General features: G+C 40.6%; 1 long non-coding RNA gene across 1 annotated transcript in view; it reads right to left on the bottom strand.

Moving 5' to 3' along the window:
• LOC138923712 (uncharacterized) overlaps positions 1 to 23,251 on the bottom strand; it is a 40,705-nt gene extending 17,454 nt beyond the window's left edge. The window contains exon 1 of the long non-coding RNA XR_011437734.1: positions 23,023 to 23,251. This is a non-coding gene — a long non-coding RNA (uncharacterized lncRNA). The remainder of the gene's footprint in view (positions 1 to 23,022) is intronic.
• Between the last annotated feature and the right edge of the window lie 5 nt (positions 23,252 to 23,256).

Genomic DNA, 23,256 nt, shown 5'->3' with positions numbered 1-23,256 from the left:
GAAGGGCTAGGAATCTGCTAAAGGAAAACAAAAGAAACTCGAGATTGTAGAGCATCCTTGAGAAAATGGCTTCCACCTTGTGGCTGTTGTGCCTACATTACCCACACCACCACTTAAACCTCGGAATAATTTACATTGAGAAAAGTTTGCAAATGGAATCGTCGAGCACTGTGTCAGTAGTGCCCTCACTGGGGAGACCTGGGAGTTTTTCTAGCTTAAAGAACCCTATTTAGTGTGCATTGGAGTCACTAGGGCTGATGACTGAGCCCCACCGTACCCCCCAAGCTTCTGATTCAGCAGGTCTGGGTGGAACGTGAGAAGCTGGATTTCTAACAAATTCCCAGGGGATGCTGATGCTGCTGGTGGGGACCACACTTTGAGACTCACTGCAGAAATCACAAAAGTTCAGGAAAAATTAGTTCAGTTATCGCCAACTGACAGAGGTTTCAAGAAGCATTTACACTGATGCTTTGGTTCAGCCATAGCCCTGCTGAATTTTTAGCTTGATGTGAAGTTGTCGCTGCACAAGTTTGATGACTAAAGGTTGTAGCCTAAAGAGCTCTGTTGGAGCCAGCGCCTCAAGGAATAAGGCTATTACTTCATAGTTTGGGTATTTTGGATGTTATGAGCTAGGTTCTATCCCTGGCTCTGTCATAAACTAATAGTGTGACTCCAGGCAAGTATCTTTAACACGTAAAAGTCCTTAAGGTTCTACAACAGTGTCTAGTTTCCCGGAGAAGCCATTAGGACTTAGGGAAATGAGAGCCACCTGGTGGTCAGTACTGAAATCTATTTAATAACCATTGTGAGGTCACATCATTTGTAACTTCATCCATTCATTATTTCGTAGCTACCATATGCAAGGTATTACAGTAGGTGTAGAAGATACGGTCCATGGTCAAATGGTTGGGAGAAAGAACAGCAGAAAGCTTTTAGGAAGAACTAGGAGGAACTAAGGTACATTGGACTAAGGTATATTTAGGGCTCAAAAGTTCTGGTTTATGTGACCCCAGGTCTCCAGGAGGCTAGGATGGGTACAGCTCAAATTTGCTAGATGCATCTCCCTCCTCAGTAAAATGCCTCTATGCAGTCTCAAATCCTGAGAAGCCACTTCCCCAGACCCCAGGGAGGAAGTGGGCCCAGCGTAGGTGGACAGAGGGAGGAAGGAGTGGGAGAATTGGCTCTGAGCCCTGGTCTGTGTTCTTTCCATTTTTCCTCTGGCATCACTCATCAAACAGTTAGAATCTGGGAGGGGTGAGGCCCCATTGCCTGGGCATGTGCCCCACGCTCTCACAGCTAGTGAGCAGTAGCCCTGGACTTTGACAGGTCCAGTAGGTACTCCTTCTCCTTGCCCATGCTTCCCTCAAGTGGGGTGACAGTGATTCCTAACAGGATCTGAGTAAACCAGTCTCCCTAGGTAATAACCAGACCTCAATCCAAGCAATAAAGAATTTGGTTTGCAACATCATTCCTGACCCAGGCCTTTACTCCTTATAGGAGACAGCACCATTAAAACTATAAAAGAAAATATTCCCCATGCAAGGTGTAACTTCTCTTCCACTTACAAGGTATTTAAGTAGGCCTCTCAGTGGGCCCAATTAAGGTCTGCAAACTCATTAGTGGCAAGAGCGAACACACATCTCACCCTGTTCTCTTATCTGCTATAACACGCTGCCGCAGAAAGGACAACACTCCCATGCCAGGAGCCTGAGATGACACATGATGGATCCAGAGATACTCCACAAAGCTCTGCAAAACCTTGTATGGTTTCTGCAGAAAGGTTGTCATACGTAGAAACTGTGGGTCACACCCATCCATGTTTTCAGGATATGGTATCTGAGAACAAAATCAAAATAATTCCCCAAACTTAAAAAAAAGAAAAAAGAAAAACATGCCGATTTGGTTCATTTGTATCATTGACCAAGAAATAAAATGCTATAGTGTTCTATCAGGGTGAACAGCTTAGGATACCCAACTCAATTATAAGTACCAATGGCACCCGCTGTATGTTACAATCATGTTTTCCCTCCCAGAACACAAAAACTTCCAAAGTCACATTGCAGGAGGGGACTGGAACCAGAAAGGTACTCTGTACAAAGTCAGTGATACAGAGCAATGTGGACCTGAAATAGCCCCTTATATGCTAGGTTATATTTTCCCCGTCCTAGGTGTCAAAACAAGAAACAGCCAAGTTAATAAAAAAGAATCAGCAGTGGTCCATTTATTCAACTATTGGTCAGGATTCCCAGGGGGAGTTTACAGAACAGAGGCTGGGGGGATGGGCTGAGCCTATGGGTACAGGGCTGACCCAGACACAACTATCACACAGGCTTCCCATCTTCTCACTTTCAGGACTCGACTAGGAAGCCCTCTAGGGACTCCTAGACTGTGCCACCCTCAAAATTGTCCTATCCTTTGCCTCATTTATTCAGTACTCCTCATGATTGGCGGGCATCGTTTTGGTAGTTATAATCTCCAAACTTGGTGTGAACAGTAGAGAATCACTGTAAAGAAACAAACTGAATGTGCTCTCCTTCTCCAAACCCACTCCTTAAAGGTAACTACTGTTAAACAATTCAGCATGCATCCCTCTGAAAACTTTTGATAATTTTAAAAATCTCAACAGTGTTAAGTGGCCATCATATTTTTGTATATATTGATAAATATTGACAAAATGTTATATTACCTCAATAGGTTAACTGATAAGGATTTCATTTTAGGTACATTAATGGCTATTTCCGTGGTATTTTCTAATGTACATATCTTATTATTAACTGCGCCACAAAGCCAACAACTCATGCAGAAATTTGGTTGAAAAGTAATTTAATTATTCATTATTTGAGGTTCTATTCAATAAGGCACAGGCAAATATACATCCTCTAGTAGTAAAACAAAAACTCTTGGGCTTCCAGAACTTAGAGGAAAATGTCTTTATTTCATGAGGAAATAAAGCATAAATGGACAAATGGAGCATTTGCTGATTGCGTTTCATAGATCTCTTCCACTCTGTGTGTATTTCCCTTTCAGGTAAACAACTTGCATTTAAAATTAATGTCACTAGATGAAGTGATTCTCTGCTTAGAAGTCATTCAATTAGGTACAAGGATCCAGTTACCCTTATCTTTTGTGTTATGAGACTATTTTTCAATTTAGGAATAAGAAAATTTTGGGGTTTTTTTATTTGTTATATGACCTACGCTGAGTTTTTCTCTCTGTTTAAAATAATTCCTGATCATACCTACATCTAGCTGCTTCTCATCTTGAAGCTTTGGCTTAGAATTCAGAAAGAGCCTTTATGAATATGTATTGTGTCCCCTGCAACACATAGTTCAGAACATAAAGGGGGGTCCCTACCCTCTAGTATAAATAATATAAAAAGAGAAAGCATGTTAGGGTCTCAGGAAGAATGGCAGAAAACAGTCTTCTGAGGGAAGGAGAGCTGCTGTTGTCAGCAATATGGAATGTTCTAGTCCAGCAGCTGGTGACGTCACTCAGGTGAGTGACTCTTCAGGGCAATGGGATCTTATTTGTCTGCTCCTCATCTGACACCACACCTTTTCTGGGGAGACCGCAAGCTTTCTTTTGGATACAACTGCTAACTCTCCCAAACCTTTGTCATATCAGGGTTTCCTCTTTTGTGGACAAGACTTAGGATAGAAACAAGTTTGTGAGAAGTTTTTGGGGTTTTCGTTGCTGTTTCTACTCTGTACCTACCATTTAGCCTTCAAAGGCCACAGTTTGAGGGAGCCAGCTCTTCTATTTTCCCTAAGAGTTGTTCTCACCTACCCTCTAAGGACCAGGACTGATATCATTACGGGGGTTTCTTCTAGAGCAGGGCTGGAGGCAGCGGTCTTTCTTTGGGTTATTAAGCCTAACAGCGGGCCTTTCCAAACACCCATCAAGCCCACAGACCTGGTCTTCCCAGGATTCAGGAACTAGGAAGTGGAATGTTTTCACTGCAGTTACTTTGAAACAAGGAGGCACATTTAATCTCTGCTCAGGAGAAGGTGCTAAATTTCCGTTGTTAAATTTCCATAAATACTAATAGATTACTGACAAAGGGGATATTCCAATTACAACTCTTCAGACTGATCCAGGCTCCCAGAAGAAGAGCTGAACTACTCTCCATAACTGGCAATGATTCAGTGCCCTGTGCTAGAACCACTTTGTGGCATTCTAGATTGACTCATGGCTGAAGAGCAGCAACAGTTAAGAATATGAATATTCTGTGGCCGGCCCGGTGGCACAGTGGTTAAGTTTGTACACTTTGCTTCGGCAGCCTGAGGTTCACCGGTTTGGATCCCAGGTGCGGACGTATGCCACGCTGTGGCAGGCGTCCTACATATACAGTAGAGGAAGCTGGGCACGGATATTAGTTCAGGGCCAGTCTTCCTCAGCAAAAAGAGGAGGATTGGCTGCAGATGTTAGCTCAGGCTAATCTTCCACAAAACAAAACAAAACAAAATAATATGAATATTCTACCATGGCAGTTTCTGGATACTTTATTTGGATCCTGGAGATGCTGGATACATAAAGGTAGAAGCAAATTGCAAATGTATAAGAAATAGGTACAGACAATTAATAGAAAAAAGTAATACGAATGATCCATAATTACATGAAAATATGTTTAATCTCATAAGAGAAATGCAAATTAAAACTACAGAGATTCTATTTCTTACCTACCAGATCAGCAAAGAAAACAGTCTGATAGCAAACTCCACTGGCAATTCTGTGGATAAACAGGCACTTTTATATATTGCTATGGGAATGCACCATCTCCTGTGAAAGGATTTGGCAATATCTAGCAAAATTATCTAAGTTACCCTTTGATTCAGCAATCCCACTTCTGGAAATCTACTCAAAAGACATATTGACAACAGTGTGAATAATGCACAGCAGCTGGGGCCCTTGGTCATTTTGCTTCCTTAGTGAAAGTCTGCAAGGTGAATTCTTATGGCCATAACATTTACTTTGTTTTTCATTTTTGGCCAAATGTCTGTTTTGAACTATTATAAGTATACTGTAATCCTAACCTTTTCATTTACGGTTAAGCTGAGCAATGTTTTAGTTGGCATAACAAAAGAATTTCCTTATTTTTTTGTCTTTTCACTGACTACAAGTCAAATTTGAGGAGCCTCAGAACATTGTTTAAGAAGAAATTATAAGCAGGTGGGGGGGGTTCTGTTTGGGTTTTTTTGGTGATTTTTCGTTTGTTTTTTGATGAGGAAGATTGGCCCTGAGCTAATATCTGTTGCCAATCTTCCTCTGCTTTGTACATGGGACACTGCCACAGCATGACTTGGAGTGTAGATCCACACCCAGGATCCGAACCCACGAACCTCAGGCTGCTGAAGTGGAGTGTGCAGACTTAATCACTCATTACACCACCAGCCTTGCCCAGGTAGGGTGTTTTTTTAATAAACAGAGGTTAGCATTCTTTACACTTTTACATGTTGCTTTCTTCTTTCTTTAGTCTAACTTTTTAAAATAGACAATATGTTCACGTTTCAAAATCAAAACTAGGTAAAAAGGAAATCAAGAAGTTTTGTTCCTGTCTCCATCCATCCCCATCCTTCCCATGGGTAGCATTAGCCTGCCCAGTCCCATTTTGTCTGTTGTCTCAGCATCTCATCCAGTTTAGCACTTGTCCAGGATTTTTCCGTTTTTACAAGTTAATATTTCTACTTTTATTAAAACAAGCAGAGGGGGCTGGCTCTGTGGCCGAGTGGTTAAGTTCATGCGCTCTGCTGTGGCGGTCCAGGGTTCAGATCCTGGGCGCGGACATGGCACCGCTCATCAGGCCACATTGAGGCGGCGTCCCACATCCCACAACTAGAAGGACCTGCAACTAAGATATACAACTGTGTACGGGGGGGTTTGGGGAGATAAAGCAGAAAAAAAAAAAAAGATTGGCAACAGTTGTTAGCCCAGGTGCAAATCTTAAAAAAAAAAAAAAAAAAGCAGATATGAGTTTAGTGGACTCTTAGTTTGACATGGTTTAGTATTGTGTGTGAAAACTAATAAACAGAAACATCATTTAAAATGGAATCGGGATGGTGTCAAGATGGCAGCATAGTTTGACTCTGAACTCACCTCTTCCCGTGGACATGACAAATTTACAACTACTCTTGGAACAATTACCCCTGAGAGAGAACTGAAATCTGGATAAAAAGAACCCCCACAACAAGGGATGGTGCTGACTGAGGTAGAGGCAGAAATTCCTTTCTGGAGAGAAAAAAGCCACCTTCGAGCTGCAGTGCCTCACAGCCAGCCAGGAACAATCTTAAGGTAGAAAGCCTTCCCTGGAGGAGTAGGGGATCTGGGTGGGGGAGTGTTACCACAATAAGAAACTTTTGGACTCAGCACAACCAAGACAAGGGTCATAATATCTGGCTTTGCTGGCTATTAACTACAACAGGGAATACCCCCAGAAAAGCTATTAGACATAAGGGGGAGAAAAGCCTGGTCTTAAAGGGCCCATGCACAAATTCACCCATTTGGGAAAGCAACCTAAAATCACCAGAAAGAAAGGTGCACAGTCCTTTGGTGAAAAGAGACTCACCTGATAGGCTCGGGGTGCATCTCAGTGAGAGGTGAGACCTCCCCAGGGACTGAGACATTGGCAGCAGCCATTATTGTGACCTAGTACAGGCGTGCTGACACAGACACTGGCAGATGCTGTTGCAGTTCTTCCCCTGCCCTGTTAGCCCAGGGGTCTGCCCCACCCAGGAGAGTATCAATTTAATCCAGCTCAGCCAAGGCAACCAGCCTGCCCTAGGGGCTGGCCTCACCTGAAAGCAAGACCTCAGTTAACTTGTGGGCCCCATAAGCAGGGTGCCTGGATCCTCTGCACCCAGGCAGTGCGTGTGTCTCTGCAGGGCAGGGCATGGGCGAGGGGCAGGCTTGCATTGGTGGATTGTGTGGGCCCTCTACAGTGGGGTGAGTGGGTTTGCTTCAGGGGGTTGGTGCTTGTGCATGGGGCAGGACTGTGTTGACAGGATGTGTGGCCCAGCTAGGTGGTGGGGCTTGTCAGCTGCAGCAGATTTGTGCTTTTCAAACACCCACATAGGGGGTTGGCCCCCCTTCCAAAGCCTGAAACAACTGGGTGCTCCCAGGCCTGGGGCTGGCCCCACTCAGCTGCAATCCTAAGAGAGCTGACAACAGCCTTACAGGCCAGAGGTCTACAGCAATTCTAAGGCCCTGAGCCTAGCAACCAGACACACTGGGGGCTCACTCACTTAACAGAAAAAGTGCAACAGGAATGTGCTATTAGACCTTGCAGCCAACTGTTCTGGGGCTTTCCATGCCTGATAAAATGTCTGAAGGGTCCAGAGCAGCCATACACAGCTGAATATTACAACCAGCTGGCCAGGGGGACAGGCTAGCCTCCCCAGGCACCTGCAGCAAGAACAACCCTGCAGCAACAGAAGGTCACATGTAGCCCACACAGGTACCTCTGGAATATTTGGAACTGATATCAAGAGGGAAGCACACTGCTGGGCCTCATAAGGCATCTCTTACATAAGGCCACCTCTCCAAGATCAGGAGACATAGCTGACCTACCTAATACATAGATATAAGCACAGAGAAAAGGGCAAAATGAGGAGACAAAGGAATACATTCCGAGTAAGGGAACAGGACAAAACCACAGAAAAAGAACTAAACAAAACAGAGATAAACAATCTACCTGACAAAGAGTACAAACTAAGAGTCATAAGGCTGCTCAATGATCTTGGGAGAAGAATGGATGAACTCAGTGAGAACTTCAACAAAGAACTGGAAAATATATAAAAGAACCAACCAGAAATGAAGAATACAATACTGGAAGTGAAAAATTCACTAGAGGGACTCAAGAGCAGAGTAGATGATACAGAAGAATGCAGCAGCAAGCTGGATGAAAGACTAGAGGGACTCACCCAAGCTGAACAGATAAAAGAAAAAAGAATTTAAAGGAATAATGGCAGTCTAAGGGACCTTTGGGACAACATCAAGTGCACTTACATCTGTATTATAGGTATCCCAGAAGTAAAAGAGAGAGACAAAGGGGCAGAGAATCTATTTGAAGAAATAATAGCTGAAAACTTTCCTAACCTAAGGAAGGAAACAGACATCCAAGTACAGGAAGCACAGAGAGCCCCAAACAAGATGAACCCAAAGAGGCCCACGCCAAGAAACATTATAATTAAAATGTCAAGAAGTAAAGATAAAGAGAGGATCCTAAAAGCCACAAGAGAAAGGCAATAAGTTACATACAAAGGAAACCCCATAAAGTTATCAGCTGACTCTCAGCAGAAACCTTTACAGGCTAAGAGGGAGTGGCACAATATATTTAAATTGCTGAAATGAAAAACACCTACAGCCAATAATGCTCTACCTGGCAACATTATCATTCAGAATGAAAGGAGAAATAAGAGTTTCCCAGACAAGCAAAAACTAAGGGCGTTATCACCAAAACACCAGCCTTACAAGAAATGCAAAAGAGACTTATTCAAGTGGAAAAGAGAAGACCACAAATAGGAATAAGCAAATTATCACCAAAAAAAAAGCAATAAAATCACTGGTAAAGGCAAATATACAGTAAAGGTAGGAGATCAACCACCTATGAAACTAATATTAAAGTCAAAAGACAAAAGTACTAAAATTATTTATTTCTATGATAAGAGGGTAATGGACACACATGCACAAAAAAAGAGGTTAGATACAATATCAACAACATAAAATGTTGAAGGAGGAGAGTAAAAGAGTAGAGCTTTTAGCAAGAGGTCAAACTAAACAGACAATCAATACAGATTGCTATATACATAAGTTATTTTATATGAACCTCATGGTAATGACAAACCAGAAACCTATAATAAATACAAAAAAAAATGAAGAGAAAGGAATCCAAACATAATACTAAAGAAAACCATCAAACCACAAGGAAAGAGAGCAAGAGAAGAAGGAACAGAGAAGAACTACTAAAACACCCAGAAAAAAAGTAACAAAATGGCAATAAGAACATTCTCATCAATAGCTGCTTTATATGTCAATGGACTAAATGCTCCAATCAAAAGGCATAGGGTGGCTGACTGGATAAAAAAAAAAAAAACAAGACCCATATTTGTGCTGCATACAGGAGACAAAATTAAGGCCTAAAGACACTCACAAACTGAAAGTGAAGAGATGGGAAAAGATATTCCATGCATATGGCAAAGAAAAGAAAGTTGGGATAGCAATACTTAGACAAAATAGACTTTAAAACAAAAACTGTAACAAGAGACGAAGAAGGGCACTACATAATGATAAAGAGAACAATCCAACAAGAGGATATAACACTTGTAAATATCTATGCACCCAATATAGGAGAACCTAAATATATAAAGCAATTATTGACAGACATAAAAGGAGAAATAGACAGCAACACAACAATAGTAGGGGACTTTAACCCTCCACTTACACCAATGGGTAGATCATCCAAACAGAAGATCAATAAGGGAACATTGGCCTTAAATGTCACATTAGACCAGATGGACTTAGCAGATATATACAGAACATTCCATCCAAAAACTGCAGAATACACATTCTTTTCAAATGCACATGGAACATTCTCCAGGATAGATCACATATTAGGCCAACAAACAAGTCTCAATAAATTTAAGAAGACTGAAATAATACCAAGAGGGGGCCGGCCTCATGGCTGAGTGGGTTAAGTTTGGATGCTCCACTTTGGAAGCCTGGGGTTTCACTGGTTCAGATCCTAGGTGTGGACATGGCACCACTCATCAGGCCATGCTGAGGTGGCATCCCATATAGCACAACCAGAGGCACTCACAACTAGAATATGCCACTCTGTATTGGGGGGCTTTCAGGAGAAGAAGAAGGAAAAAAAAAAAAAGGATTGGTAACAGATGTTAGCTCAGGTTAAAGTTAGCCAAACTTTAAAAAAAAAAAAGAAAAGAAAAGAAAGAATACCATGAATCTTTTCTGACCACAACAGTATGAAACTAGAAATCAACTACAGGAAGAAAATCAGAAAAGCTACAAATATGTAGAGATTAAACAAAATGCTACTGAACAACGACTGGGTCAATAAAGAAATTAAAGGAAAAATCAAAAAATATCTGGAGACAAATGAAAATTAAAATACAACATGCCAAAATGTATAGGGTACAGCAAAAGCAGTTTGAAGAGGGAAATTTATAGCAATACAGGCCTACCTCAACAAACAAGAAAAACCTCAAATAAGCAGTCTAAGAGTGCACATGAAGGAACTGGAAAAAGAAGATCAAACAAAGCCCTAAATCAGTAGAAGGAAGGAAATAATAAAAATTAGAGCAGAAACAAATGAAATAGACTAAAAAATATAGAAAAAAATCAATGAAACTAAGAGCTGGTTCTTTGAAAAGATAAACTTGACAAACCTTTAGCTAGACTCACCAAGAAAAAAAGAGAGAAGGCTCAAATAAATAAAATCAGAAATGAAAGAGGAAGGGCCAGCCCCATGGCTGAGTAGTTAAGTTCACACACTCCGCCTTGGTGGCCCAGGGTTTCACTGGTTCAGATCCTGGACACAGACCTAGTACCACTCATCAAGCCATGCTGAGGTGGTGTCCCACACAGCAGAGCCAGAAGGACCTACAACTAGAATATACAACTATGTACTGGGGGGCTTTGGGGAGAAGAAGAAAAAATATATATTGGCAACAGATGTTACCTCAGGTGCCAATCTTTAAAAAAAAAAAAAAGAAAAGAAATGAAAGAGGAGAAATTACAACAAACACCTCAGAAATACAAAAGATTATAAGAGAATACTATGAAAAAGCTATACACCAACAAATTGGATAATCTAGAAGAAATGGATAAATTCTTAGAATCATACAACCTTCCAAAACTTAATCAAGAAGAAATAGAGAAATGAATAGACCAATCACCAGTAAGGAGATCAAAACAGTAATCAAAAACCTCACAAAAAATACAAGTCCAGGACCAGATGGCTTCCCTGGTGAATTCCACCAAACATTCAAAGAAGACTTAATACCTATCCTTCTCAAACTATTCCAAAAATTTGAAAAGCAGGGGCTGGCGCGGTGGCGCAGTGGTTAAGTGCACACGTTACACGTCTCAGTGGCCCAGGGTTTGCCAATTCAGATCCCGGGTGTGGACATAGCACCACTTGGCAAAAGCCATGCTGCGGTAGGTGTCCCCCATAAAAAGTAGAGGAAGATGGGCATGGATGTTAGCTCAGGGCCAGTCTTACTCAGCAAAAAGAGAAGGATTGGCAGTAGTTAGCGTAGGGCTAATCTTCCTCAAAAAAAAATTTGAAAAGGAGGGGAGGCTTTCTAACTCATTCTATGAAGCCAACATTACCCTGATACCAAAACCAGACAACACAAAAAAAGAAAATTACAAGCCAATATCACTGATGAACATCAATGCAAAAATCCTCAACAAAATACTAGCAAATTGAATACAACAATAGAAAGGATCAATGAAACAAAGAGTTGGTTCTTCGAAAGAATTAACAAAATTGACAAACCTTTAGCCAGACTCACCAAGAAAAGAAGAGAGAAATCGCAAATAAATAAAATTAGGAATGAGAGAGGAGAAATCACAACAGATACCAATGAAATACAAGAGATCATAAGAGAATACTATGAAAAACTATATGCCAACAAATTGAACAACCTGGAAGAAATGGACAAATTCCTAGACTCCTACAATCTCCCCAAACTGAATCAGGAAGAAATGGAGAATCTGAATAGGCCAATCACAAGTAAGGAAATAGAAACGGTAATCAAAAACCTCCCCAAAAATAAGAGTCCAGGACCAGACGGCTTCTCTGGAGAATTCTACCAAACATTCAAAGAAGACTTAATACTATTCTTCTCAAGCTGTTCCAGAAAATTGAGAAAGATGGAGAACTCCCTAACACATTCTATGAAGCCAACATCACTCTGATCTCCAAACCTGACAAGGACAACACAAAGAAAGAGAACTACAGGCCGATATCACTGATGAACATAGATGCAAAAATCCTCAACAAAATTTTGGCAAACTGAATACAGCAATACATCAAAAAGATTATACACCATGATCAAGTGGGATTTATACCAGGGACACAGGGATGGTTCAACATCCGCAAGTCAATCAACGTGATACACTACATCAACAAAATGAAAAACAAAAACCACATGATCATCTCAATAGATGCAGAGAAAGCATTCGACAAGATCCAATACCCATTTATGATAAAAACCCTCAATAAAATGGGTATAGAAGGAAAGTACCTCAACATAATAAAGGCCATAAATGACAGACCCACAGCCAACATCATACTCAATGGACAAAAACTGAAAGCCATCCCTCTGAGGACAGGAACAAGACAAGGGTGCCCACTTTCACCACTCCTATTCAACATAGTACTGGAGGTGCTGGCCAGAGCAATTCGGCAGGAAAAAGAAATAAAAGGAATCCAAATAGGTAACGAAGAAGTAAAACTCTCGCTGTTTGCAGACGACATGATCTTATATATAGAAAACCCCAAAGAATCCATAGAAAAACTTAGAAATAATCAACAACTACAGCAAAGTAGCAGGGTATAAAATTAACGTGCATAAATCAGTAGCATTTCTATACACTAACAATGAACTAACAGAAAAAGAACTCAAGAACTCAATCCCATTCACAATCGCAACGAAAAGAATAAAATACCTTGGGATAAACTTAACCAAGGAAGTGAAGGATCTATACAATGAAAACTACAAGACTTTCTTGAAAGAAATTGACGATGACATAAAGAGATGGAAAGACATTCCATGCACATGGATTGGAAGAATAAACATAGTTAAAATGTCCATACTACCTAAAGCAATCTACAGATTCAATGCTATCCCAATCAGAATCCCAAGAACATTCTTCACAGAAATTGAACAAACAATCCTAAAATTCATATGGGGCAACAAAAGACCGCGAATTGCTAAAGCAATCCTGAGCAAGAAAAACAAAGCCAGCGGAATCACAATCCCCGATTTCAAAACATACTACAAAGCTACAGTGATCAAAACAGCATGGTACTGGTACAAAAACAGGTCCACAGATCAATGGAACAGAATTGAAAGCCCAGAGATAAAACCACACATCTATGGACAGCTAATCTTCGACAAAGGAGCAGAGGGCCTACAATGGAGAAAAGAAAGTCTCTTCAACAAATGGTGCTGGGAAAAGTGGACAGCCACATGCAAAAGACTGAAAATTGACCATTCTTTTTCACCACACACCAAAATAAACTCAAAATGGATCAAAGACCTAAAGATTAGGCCTGAGACAATAAGTATTTTGGAAGAGAATATAGGCAGTACACTCTTTGACATCAGTTTCAAAAGAATCTTTTCGGACACTATAACTCCTCAGTTGAGGGAAACAATAGAAAGAATAAACAAATGGGACTTCATCAGACTAAAGAGCTTCTTCAAGGCAAGGGAAAACAGGATTGAAACAAAAAAACAGCTCACTAATTGGGAAAAAATATTTACAAGCCACTTATCTGACAAAGGGTTAATCTCCATAATATACAAAGAACTCACACTGCTTAACAACAAAAAAACAAACAACCCGATCAAAAAATGGGCAGAGGACATGAACAGACATTTCTCAAAAGAAGATATGAATATGGCCAATAGACACATGAAAAGATGTTCATCATCGCTAATCATCAGGGAAATGCAAATCAAAACTACACTAAGATATCACCTTACACCCGTTAGATTGGCAAAAACATCCAAAACCAAGAACGACAAATGTTGGAGAGGTTGTGGAGAAAGAGGAACCCTCATACACTGTTGGTGGGAATGCAAACTGGTACAGCCACTATGGAAAACCTTATGGAGATTTCTCAAAAAGTTAAAAATAGAAATACCCTATGACCCAGCCATCCCATTACTGGGTATCTATCCTAAGAACCTGAAATCAGAAATCTCAAGAGTCCGTTGCACCCCTATGTTCATCGCTGCATTATTTACAATAGCCAAGACGTGGAACCAACCTACATGCCCAGAAACTGATGATTGGATAAAGAAGATGTGGTATATATACACAATGGAATACTACTCAGCCATAAAAAAAGACAAAATTGGCCCATTCACAGCAATGTGGATGGACCTCGAGGGTATTATGTTAAGCGAAATAAGCCAGTCAGAGAAAGACGAACTCTATATGACTCCACTCATAGGTGGAAGTTAGTATATTGATAAGGAGATCTGATCCGTGGTTACCAGGGAAAAGGGGGGGTTGGGGGGAGGGCACAAAGGGGGAAGTGGTGTACCCACAACATGACTAACAAAAATGTACAACTGAAATCTCACAAGGTTGTAATCTATCATAACATTAATAAAAAAAATAATAAAAATTTAAAAAATTTAAAAATTATACAAAATAAAAAAAATAAAAATAAAATAAAAATAAAAAAAAGATCATACATCATGATCAAGTGGGTTTTATTCCAGGGATGCAGAGATGGTTCAACACACAGATCAATGGAACAGAATCGAGAGCCCAGAAATAAACACACACATCTATGGACAGCTAATTTTCAACAAGGGAGCCAAGAACATACAATGGAAACAGGAAAGTCTCTTCAAAATAAATGGTGTTGGAGAAACTGGACAGCCACATGCAAAAAAATGAAAGTAGACCATTATCTTACACCATACACAAAAACTAACTCAAAATAGATTAAAGACTTGGATGTAATACTGAAACCAAGAAACTTCTAAAAGAAAACTTAGGCAGGGTGCTCTTCAACATAAGTCTTCACAACATGTTTTCAAGTACCATGTCTGACCAGGCAAGGGAGACAATAGGAAAAATAAACACATGGGACTACATCAAACTAAAAAGCTTCTGCACAGCAAACTATCAACAAACAAAACAACCTAACAATTTGGAGATGATATTTGCAAACCACGTATCTGATAAGGGGTTAATATCCAAAATGTACAAAGAACTCATGCATCTCAACAACAACAAAACTAACAACCCTATCTTTAAATGGGCAAAAGATCTGAACAGACATTTCTCCAAAGAAGATATACAGACAGCAAACAGGCACATGAAAAGATTTTCAACTTCACTAATTATCAGGGAAATGCAAATCAAAACTTCAATGAGATATTACCTCACCCCCATCAGCATGGCTATATTTAGCAAGACAGGAAATAACAAGTGTTGGAGAGGATGTAGAGAAAAGGGAGCTCTCAAACACTGCTAGTGGGAATGCAGACTGGTGCAGCCACTATGGAAAACAGTATGGAGATTCCTCAAAAAATTAAGAATAGAACTACCATACTATCCAGCTGTTCCATGCTGGATATTTATCCAAAGAACATGAAAACACAAATGCATAAAGATACATGCACCACTATGTTCATCGCAGCTTTATTCACAATATCCAAAACTTGGAAGCAACCTAGGTGCCCATCAAGGGATGAATGGATAAAGAAGATGTGGTATATATATACAATGGAATACTACTTAGCCATAAAAAAGGGTAAAAGCTGGCCATTTGTGACAACATGAATGGACCTCAAGGGTATTATGCTAAGTGAAATAAGTCAGAGGGAGAAAGCCAAATACCGTATGGTCTCACTCATAAATAGATGATAAAAACAACAACGAACAAAGACATAGAGACAGAGATTGGATTGGTGGTTACCAGAGGGCAAGCGTGGGAAGGAGGAGGGTGAAAGTGGTGATTAGGCACATGTGTATGCTGATGGATGGTAATTAGTCTTTGGGTGGTGAACATGATGTAATCTACACAGAAATCAAAATATAATGATGTACACCTGAAATGTATATAATGTTATAATAATAATAAATGTTACCCAAATAATAAAAAAAGAAGTAAAAATTCTGTGGCCATCCATATGAAAAAAAGAAAGGTACTCTGAAGGAAAGCCAAAAGATTGTGACTGTGAAAAGATTTGGGCTGAAGTGTTTATACATTTCAATATGAAAATAATTAGAATTGAGAATTGAAAATATCTGTCATGTAGCAGAACTTCCTCTTTTAAGATGCCTCTCTAAAGAAAGTATTTGCTCAATCAAAAATTGTACAGTCTAGGCCAGGCCCGGTGGCCCAGAGTTTAAGTTTGGCACACTCCACATTGGTGGCCCAGGCTCAGTTCCCGGGAGTTGACCTACTCCACTCGTCTGTCAGTGGCCATCCTGTTGCAGTGGGTCACATACAAAAAGAGGATGATTGGCAATGGATATTAGCTCAGGGTGAATCTTCCTCAGCAAAAGAAAAAAAAAATTACAGTCTACACTGAGAGCCAATCAAAGGTGTCAACAACTTCAAATGTATTAACCATAGAATGCAACTTTAAAGAAGATTGCAGGCAATTTTATGGAAAACATAAAAGTAAGACCACTTAACAGTTACATTTCTTCAGAAAAAAATACCAACTCCGCGATATTAGAGACAGAGATGGCTAAGAAACTACTTAAAATATGTCAATGAGTACCAAAAATAATTATTCAGAGAACTAAATGTTTTTTAAATTTTTGTTTGAATGTATATAAATGTTATAGAATCCTCAAACTTATCAACAAATACTTCAAAAATTATATAAATTTATTTATATTTAGCTCCCCCTTTGACTTTCACAAGTGTCCTAGTTTAGAAGATAAATTATATAGTCACATTACCCTTAGTAAACCATTTTTATTAATTTCTTGTTTATCTTTCTTTAAGCAAATTTAAGAAAAATAAGTGTACATTTTTATTTCTCCCCTTCTTACACAAAATCTAACTGTATGTAATATTCAACACTTTTTTCACTTAATATATCCTGAAGATATTTTTACATCGACATATAGATATTTTTCTCATTTCTTTTTATAGCTGGATGATATTCCATTGAGTATATACACTGGATTATTGAACCACTGACAGACACTTGGATCGTTTCCAGTTTTGTTATTGATAACAAAGCCCCCCAAAATAACCTTGTACATGTATCATTTCATATGGATAAAAGGTATAGCTATAGGATAGATTTGCAGAAGTAGGGACTTGGGCATCAAAATGTAAATGCATATATAACTTTTGATATGTTGCTAGATTCCCTATGGATAGTGTTTTGTTCTATATTCAATAAGAAAAATAGTCAGACTGGTTTAGACACCACACTTTCAGTCTCTTGCACTTTACAACACAAATATTACATAAAACATTCTTATTGTAAAATATTCAGCCAAGAACACAGAGCAGAATGTGAACATCCTCTTTATCCTCTCATCCCTACTCCTCTTCTTGGAGGTAGTTACTGTCAGCAGCCTAATGTAAAGCCTTTAAGTCCTTTTTCTAAGCATTCACAGAAGTACATTCATACCTATCATCTGGAGTTTATCTATTTAAGTATAAATTGAATTATACTATATGCATTATTCCACAACTTGGTTTTTTTTTCACGAAACGGTTTATCTTTGACGTCTTAGTGTATTTAAGTCAAGCTCATTCATTTTAACAAGTTGCATAATGTTCCATAATATGGGTACACCAAAATTTATTTAATCTCCCAGGACTCTCATTTTATCGTGAATAAACTGGAAGTGAATGGTATAAAGGATGGTAAATGGTATAAAAGGTATAAAGGATAACTAGATGTTTAGAAGCATGATAGTACAAAAGATTACCACATTTGGAAGCTCAAGTGTACAAAAGCACGTCTATATCTGTGTGTAGCTTTCAAGGCAGGAGGTGGGAATATCATGGGCCTATACCTAGACAGAACCGCAATTCACTCCCAGTTCTGTCACCTACCAGCCATGTGACTCAAAATAACTCGCATAACCTTTCTGAATCTGTTTTCTCCTCTATAAAATGAAGATAATAGAGTCTACTTTGCATTCTGTTACAAGGATTAAAAAGTATGTATGAAAAGCAGTTAAGTACTTAACACAATGTCTAGCATATAGTAGGCCCACAAATTTTAAGGATGAATGAGTTTAAATTGTTGAAAAATGTAATCATCTATTCTATTATCACATTAATTCTACATTTTACTTCTTCCACTTGTAAAATTGAAATATTTTTAAATACCATTTTTCTAAAGTATTTGTAGAGCTGACACATAGCCAAAGAAGACAATTTAGAAAATATCAAAAAGTATTAAAAAACCAAAATGTACAAATAACCTCATCACCCTAAATATTTCATTGTTAGGTGTTAATGCATTTCCTGGCAATCCATTTTCTATGTGAGTGAATGAATGAAAAAAAAGAAAATTCTCTTTAAGCAGAGATTCTGGCACCATGTGTTGAAAAGACTATGCTTTGCCCACTGAATTGTCTTGACACCCTTGCATCAAGACACAACTGACCATAAATGGACTCTCCCTATCCCATTGATCTATGTCTACCCTTATGTCAGCACCACATCGCCTTGATTGCTGCAGCTTTGTAGCAAGAGTTGAAATCGAGAAGTGTGAGTCCTTCAACTTCATTCTTTTTCAAGATTATTTTGGCTATTCTGCTCTCTTACATTTCCCTATGCATTGTAGGATGGTCTTGTCCATTTCTACAAAGAAGTAAGCTGGGATTCCGATTAGATCTTTAATTTTTTTTCACCAATGTTTTGTAGTTTTCAGAGTGCAAGCCTTGTGCTTTGGTGGGATTTATTCCCAAGTATTTTATTCTTTTAGATGCTATTGTAAATGGAAGTGTTTTCTTAATTTCATTTTCAGTTTTTTCATCGCTAGTGTATAGAATACAATTGATTTTTGTATATTGATCTTGTATCCTGCAACCTTGCTGCACCTATCAGTTTTAATAGTTTTTTAGTGGATTCCTCAAGATTTTCCATATACAGGATCATGTCATCTGTGAATAAAGATAGCTTTACTTTCCCTCTCCAATTTGGTTGCCTTTTATTTCTTTGTTGCCTAATTTCCCTTACTATAAGCTCCAGCACGATGCTGAATAAAAGTGGCAAGAGTAGACATCCTCATCTTGTTCCTGATCTGGGGAGAAAATATTCAGTCTTTTACCATTAAGCATGATATTAACTGTGAGTTTTTTCATAGATGGCCTTTATCAGGTTGAAGAAGTTCCCTTCTAATCCTAGTTCAGCGTTTTTATGATAAAAGAGTGTGGGATTTAGTTAATTTTTCTGCCTCTATTGAGATGACCGTGTAATTTTTGTCCTTTATTAATATGGTGTAGTACACTGATTTTCCTGTATTGAACTAACTTTGCATTCCGGGGATAAATCACACTTGGTTATGGTGTGTAACCCCTTTTATACGTTGCTGAATCATTTTTGTTAGTTTTTGTTGAGGATTTTTGTTTCTATATTTATAAGGGATATTGGTCTGTGGGGTTTTTTGTTTTTTCTGTTAATCTCTGTCTGATTTTTGTATCAGGGTAATACTAGCATCATATAATGAATAGGGAAGTGTTCTTTCCACTTCTATTTTTTGGAAGTGTTTGTGATGGCTTGGTATTAATTCTTTAAACATTTGATAGAATTCAACAATGAAGACTGGGCTTTCCTTATAGGACGATTTTTAATTACTAATTCAATTTCTTTACTTGTCATAGGTCTATTCAGATTTTCTATTTCTTTCTTTTTTTTTTTTTAAGATTCTATTTTTCCTTTTTCTCCCCAAAGCCCCACAGTACACAGTTGTGTATTTTTAGTTGTGGGTCCTTCTAGTCGTGGCATGTGGGACACCGCCTCAGCATGGCCTGATGAGCAGCGCCACGCCCCCGCCCAGGATTCAAACCGGCAAAACCCTGGGCCGCCCAAGCAGAGCACGAGAACTTAACCACTCAGCCACAGGGCCAGCCCCTCTTGAGTCGATTTTGACTATCTTTCCAGGAATTTGCCCACTTCGTCTAGGTTATTTTAATTGCTTGCACACAGTTGTTCAAAAGTATTCCCTGATAGTCCTTTTATTTCTGTTTAAGGTCAGTAGTGATCCTGATCTTAGTAATTCGAATCTTCTTTTCTTATTTAGTCTAGCTAAAGGTTCGTCATTGTTCATCTTTACAAAGAACTAACTTTTGGTTTCATTGGGTTTTTTTCTATTATTTTTCTTTTTCTCTATTTCATTTATTTCCTCTCTATTCTTTAGTTTTTTCCTTCTGCTTGCTTTTAGTTTGCTCTTTTTGTTTTATTGTTTAAATAGGTAAACACACATTGTACAAATTCAAGATGACCCAAGGTTTTTGTGAGGAAACTATTTTCCTGTAAAAACATCTCTTGCCCCTTTCCCTTTACTTTGGATTTGCTTCAGTGTAATCCAGTTGGGGTAGGGCAGATGGAAATGTGAATATAAAATAAAACAAAAGTGGCCATGAGTTGATGATCACTGTAGTTGTGTGAGGGGTACGTCAGATTCATTGTACTATTCTCTTTACCTTTGTATATGTTTAAAACTTTCCATAATAAAAAGTTAGAAATATATGTATCCTATTCTTATCCTCAAGGTCCATTAAGCTTCCAGAAAACACACCAGTTATCTACACAAAGAGAATTACTATAAGGTATTGTTAACCAGATATAAAATTGGTAGCTGCTAAAGGATAAAAAGAGAAGTCTAAGGTGTCATGGAGGTTAACACCTAGCAGCTACCTTGAGGAAACAAGGGGAAATTCTTAAAAACTTAGAGGAACTCAAACCTCTGAGGAAGGAGCTGGCTGGTGCTGCTGAGGCGGGAGGGAGTGAGTAAGGAGGCTGGTTTTGCAAGTGTTGGAAAAACTGACTCAGCTGCTGCTCCTGAAGGAACTGCTGCCGCCAGAGTAAAGCAGCATTGCTTGGATGATGCTCAGAGGAACAGAAAGCAGACAGAACAGATTACGTCCCTTCTCTCTCCTTCAGTCTTGCAGTTTCCCTCTAGTGCCCCTTATTGGCAAAGCCTAGCAGGGAAGCAGAAGGCAAAGCAGAAATGTTTGCAGAGTTCCAGCCTCAGCATCACAAAGCTGTGTGTAGGTAGCTGGATACTGCATCCTGATTGCCCTCATTAGAACCAGGCAGGTTCTGGCTCACAGAAGTAGCTGCCCTGCTACTGGGATCTGGCCTAAACCTCCAGGGATGTTTTAAAAAAAAAAAAAGAATTTGGCTGTCCTTTCCAAGAGTGGCCAAAAGATCTGTATCTTAAAGGCTTTATATTTTGAAGTATTGTAACGTTAAAAGGGAATTTAAAACTGAACACAGGCATAAAAACACCTGGAATCTATGTACAGTAATCAGTAAGGCTCTCCTCTCCAAAAGGCTAAAACACTGGCAACACTGGTTGCCTGTGCAGAGCTAAAATGGAAAGTGGGGCAGGGATGGGAAGTCTTTTCACTGTACACTCTTAGTACCTTTAAAATTTTGTACACGTGAATATATTGCCCATTCAAAAATTGACTAAATTTTTGCGGAGGAAAGCCATCGTCGTAGGTCAGGTTACCCAGGAAACAGATTCTAACACAGGGATGTACCTTCAAGAAGTTTAGTGAGGAATGCTCTTTGCAATATCACTATGAGAAAAGGAAGGAAGCAGGACTGAGTAGAGATAGAAGGTAGTTGGAGCAAATCGGTGTCAATCACAAGGAAACTCTGGAGTTGGACTGGCCCTTCAGAGATGTCCCAAATTAAGGCAAAAGAGCTGGGCACTGTCATCCCACATCCACCAGTCACGGGAGGTAGGACAATGGGGACATGGCCAAAAAAAAGCCAGATTTGAGATATTCAGGAAGTAGAGGTGGTAAGAAGGATCTGGTCAGAATTTGAGCACCCACACTAGCCTTCTTTCAGTCCCTTCATAGTGACAAGCCTTTCTCATTTCACAGACCTCTGTACTTGCTCTTTCTTCCTAGACCGCTGCCCGCCCTATCTAAATTAAGTTCCCTCTGCTGCTCTCTCAAAGCACCCTGCTCCTTTCCTTCCACACACTTGTATTTATTAATAATTCACCCTTTGCATGTTAACATCTGACCCCTGCTGCAGAGGATGGTTAGGGCAAGGACAGGTCTATTTTGCTAACCCCTGAATCGCCAGTACCTAAGACAGTGCCTGCAAACAGCAGGCGCCCGGTGATTTGCCGAGGGAAAAATCCACGGGTAGATGCCTTGGTAGGTCTCTTAGACTTCGTTCACTAAGGCCAGAAACACGAAAGGAGGGGCAGGAACTCACAATGGTCATTGCATCCTCAATTAACTCATAACTCCTCTCCCTCGTTGCCAGGTTTTCCGTTAATCTGGGCACACTGCTCCACGCCTCCAATCTCACCGGCCCCTCCTTCCTCACACCCGTCTACACCTTCACTCTCATTTTCCCAAACTCTTATTTGGAAGCTCGCCCCCTTCCTCTCCTCAAACTCACATCCCCCGCGTTGCTTCCTCCGTGTCAGAAAGAAAACAATTCACACTTTGGGACAGGATCTGCCCAGCTGGTGACACATTTGTGAAATGCCAGCCTGGGAAAACCCCGCTAGCTCGCAACCCCCGCGTGGACTGCCGGCTCCTGGCACCCCGAACGCGGCCTGGCGCGGACAGTGGACGAAACCGGGGAAAGAGGGAAAGGCAGAAAGCTGCAACGGGTCGGAAGACCCGGGAACCCGGGCCTGGGCGCCGGCGAGCGCTGGCCGTGCGGTCCAGGGGCTGACGGGCTGTCCCAGCCGTGGGGTGGGCGCCGCGGGGACCCTGCCGGGCCAGCCCGCGGGAGAGCCGGCCACGCCCGCCTTCGCGCAGTCCCTCCGCTTCGCAGCGGCCGCGGGGACGCTGACCCCATTTCAGAGCTTCTCTCCCTTTTCGTTGCGCGTCCTCACGGCTAACCTAACGCCGGCGGGAAAGCGCTGAGGAAAAGGGCCGCTGCCCGGGAAGAGTGCCCGCCACGAGACGAGTCCCAGCTAGCACGAAAAAAACCCTCGAAGTCTGTGAAAACCCGCCGCGAAAAGCCACCCCACAACCGTTTCCTCCCAAACAGCTCTCAGAACCCCGAGAGCCAACGCCGAGAACTAGCGGGAAAGCTATCGCCACCGCCAATCGCCTCACCATTGACTAATCCCGCTGTCGTTCCCGGAGGCCCGCCTCCCTGGCTCGCGGGCGATGTTCTCATTGGCTGATTTCCGCCAGCCGTCTGCCCTCATTGGTCAGTCCCTCCGTTCGTCAGACTCGGGCCGTGGAGACTGGCAGAGAGCGGAGCGTGGCCCCGCCCCTGCTCGCGCACAGGCGCGGCCGTGTTGGGGCTGGAGGCCCCGCCTCCGCGTGCCGTGTGCAAAAACAAAC

The sequence above is a fragment of the Equus caballus genome, chromosome 4, assembly GCF_041296265.1.
Source record: "Equus caballus isolate H_3958 breed thoroughbred chromosome 4, TB-T2T, whole genome shotgun sequence".
NCBI lineage: Eukaryota > Metazoa > Chordata > Mammalia > Perissodactyla > Equidae > Equus > Equus caballus.
Note: the sequence above shows the minus strand (reverse complement) of the source record. Positions and strands in the feature narration are given on the sequence as shown.